Source organism: Limulus polyphemus, unplaced genomic scaffold (assembly GCF_000517525.1).
Source record: "Limulus polyphemus unplaced genomic scaffold, Limulus_polyphemus-2.1.2 Scaffold9219, whole genome shotgun sequence".
In the NCBI taxonomy this organism is placed as follows: domain Eukaryota; kingdom Metazoa; phylum Arthropoda; class Merostomata; order Xiphosura; family Limulidae; genus Limulus; species Limulus polyphemus.
Window position 1 is genome coordinate 1 of NW_013674829.1, and position 3,355 is coordinate 3,355.

Consider the following 3,355-nt stretch of genomic DNA (forward strand, 5'->3'; position numbering starts at 1 on the left):
CAAAAGAGAAAATCTAGGTGAACTCCCTTCAGAGAAGGTGTCAGAAGATGAAAGTCTTGGAGTGTGACACCCAATAGCAGGAGCTTACTAGATGTGCAATACTCGTGGGAGACTGCACACTTTGCTTGGATGGAAGTATGAGAGGAGGAAGACAAAAATGATCAGAGATGGATGGAAAAATACATGACTAACCGAGCTTTTCCACACAACATGTTGGATGGACATGAGGTGTGGTGTGTATGGTATCTCAATTTCTGCAAACAACCATAGTAAAAGACATTAACTAGGCACATTTCAGATGAAATTCTGGCTTCGTGAACAGAGATAGAACCTCGAGAGAATGAAGCTGTAGAAGCACAAGAGTTCAGCGTAGAGTTACTCAAAAATGTCCTCAGACTTTTATATTAATATGTAACAATTCATGTACACGTTCATGGAGTTAGAAGCTTAGAAGAAAGACTCGTGGTCTGGTAAAGTAATAAATCATAGGCTTAGAAATTCAAGTATCTAAACATATAGAAACCAGTTGATGCACAAAACCGTGTGAAGTACAGGCAAGGGTACAGAATAATGTCCATTAGCAAGGTTGAAAAACAACATGAATGGTAACCCTAACACAGCTTGTAGATTACCACTGTTCAGGAAGGAACAAAAGTAAGAAATGGAATTATAAATCTCAAAAAAGTCAAAAATGAAGAACAGACATATAAGTTGATACAACTAAAAAAGAGATAGTCAATAAGCCAGTAACTATGATATTAATGATTACTAAATCAAATTAATCACAAAGGATGTGCAAAAGTTTTAAAATTGAAGAGTAAAATTAAACAGGTCTGTTAACAACAGTGTCAAGTTTAAAAATGAAGTTAATTTCAAGTGCATATGGATTTGTCGCTCTCTTATTGGTGGAGGGGTATTGTCGCTCTCTTATTGGTGGAGGGGTTTCGTCGCTCTCTTATTGGTGGAGGGGTTTCGTCGCTCTCTTATTGGTGGAGGGGTTTCGTCGCTCTCTTATTGGTGGAGGGGTTTCGTCGCTCTCTTATTGGTGGAGGGGTTTGTCGCTCTCTTATTGGTGGAGGGGTTTCGTCGCTCTCTTATTGGTGGAGGGGTATTGTCGCTCTCTTATTGGTGGAGGGGTTTTGTCGCTCTCTTATTGGTGGAGGGGTTTTGTCGCTCTCTTATTGGTGGAGGTGTATTGCTGCATGATGATTACATCATGTACTAATGTACTAGCACTGTTAATGTTAAAACATGACTTAGATGGGAGATAGTTCAAGGCTAATGGCAGGTATAAAATCTCAACAGAAGACCCGTGAAAAATAGTTACGCTGTGTAGAGGGGTAAGTAAACCATTTCGGAAAACTACGTAACTTCCTTTTGTTGTCACTTTTATTAAAACGTTTTATAATATTCTTTCAAATATAAGTTCCCAGAATTTTATTACCATATTTTCAATCTAGTTACATAGTTTACATTTGTCGTTATATAACAATTAAAATATATATCTACATCTAGATGTGGTTTAAATTGTAATTATAAGACACCACAAATGCTACCATGACAAAATCAACTTCTAACCAGAGCAACTTATCTACTAAAAACAAAACTAAAAAAATCTAAATAAAATCGTACATTCTTCTTAAGGAGAAATAAATATAACTAATTAACTTTTTCTTACATATAGAGATTAGACACTGTTTTAACAGTTTAGACCCTCACTGTTAAAAGATATTTTCGGCCATAAACCCAATAATATCTCATAAAGTTCAGCCTGCTTAGGAGATCTGGGTTAGTCCTAAATCCTTATACTAAATTAACAATCCACATACTCTTTCACTTAGAAGTTCTTATAATAAAAATACAAAGTTAAAAGTAATAAAATTTGATATGTTAAACATTTTAACCAGTAAAAGTAATGTAGGTAACAGTACAGAGAAAATAAGAGTGAATTAATTGCTATGTAAAGTAATACATAAAAATTTTATAAAATAGTCATACTATATGTAACAGAAGTTAAAAACACAAAATTAGTTAAAACTATCGGCCATAAAACAAAATTCGAAGTTTGTGAAGTAAAAGATTTTTGTTCAAAAATTTTAGAAATGAATTTGGAAAAAATTTTAAGTCAGTTATATGTATTACAGAAATCAAGCAACAACCATTTTTAAATTTATAACTCTTGTAGTTGAAAATAAGTATCGTCCAAATCATCATTCAAGTTCATAACTATTCATAATGAGTTGAATATTTAATGTTCATGATACAACACCATAAATGTTAATCAGTAATCTCGAATATACACTTATGGTCTTGTCATAGCTACTTAAACTAAAAGTAGAAAGCCAACTGAAAAAAGGGTGTAAGGCAGGTCCAAGTAGATAGAGTCTGAAGCACATGGCATTGTTGAAAGAAATGGTCAAACTGTCAATGTCACAAAATGATGTCACTCAAGTTCAGAATCTCTGTTTTTCTAAGCACAAAGCTACACAATAGGTTATCTGCTGTGCCCACCATGAGTATCAAAACCCAGGTTTTAATAGGTGTAACCCTTCAGAGTTACCACTGAGCCACTGGGAGGGCAAGTTTAGAAAAGACATCAACTATCAAACTACAGGAAAACCTCAGTGTTTTTATGGATTACAGTGAATTCATTCAACAAACAAACACTTGTGTCCATAAACATATCAGATTGTGGGTATACATATAGTGTGTAATAACAAAGCCACAAAACAAAAGCGATTATCAATTGTTAATATGGTCAGCTTGTCTGGACAAGGTTGCATTTAAGATTAATCAATAAATGATGTAAGTTTAAGAAGTTTAGATCGACACACAGAATGTAAGACTTACAGAACTATACGAGGGAAATCGGTCAAAAAAAAAAGAAATTAGGAAGTTCACATGTAAAAGAGTTACAATCATAAGAAATTAATATATGTTCCCTTATTTGTAAGGATCTTTAAATAACTTAGAATTAATATGTGAGAGGTTATGCAAGTACCTTTCAGACAACTTTTGTTCTCAGAAATAAAGAAAGCCTCTTCTGTCCCCGATGCTTCTATTACAGAACATTTAATGTCTTCAGCTGTCAAAGTGCTGTGTACCACAAACTGGACAAACCCAGAGGAAGGCAACATTAATCATGATGTAACTAAGCAGTAAATGAAGTATGCAACATACAAAGTAAATTACACACTGGGAATTAATCTCATAAATTTATAATGGGAATTGTCGTTGCACAAAAATACTGTCACAATTTCATTGCTAATATGACACAATACTAAAAATAAATGATTATAAGCGACAAGAATGATATATATATATATATATATATATATATATATATATATACTAC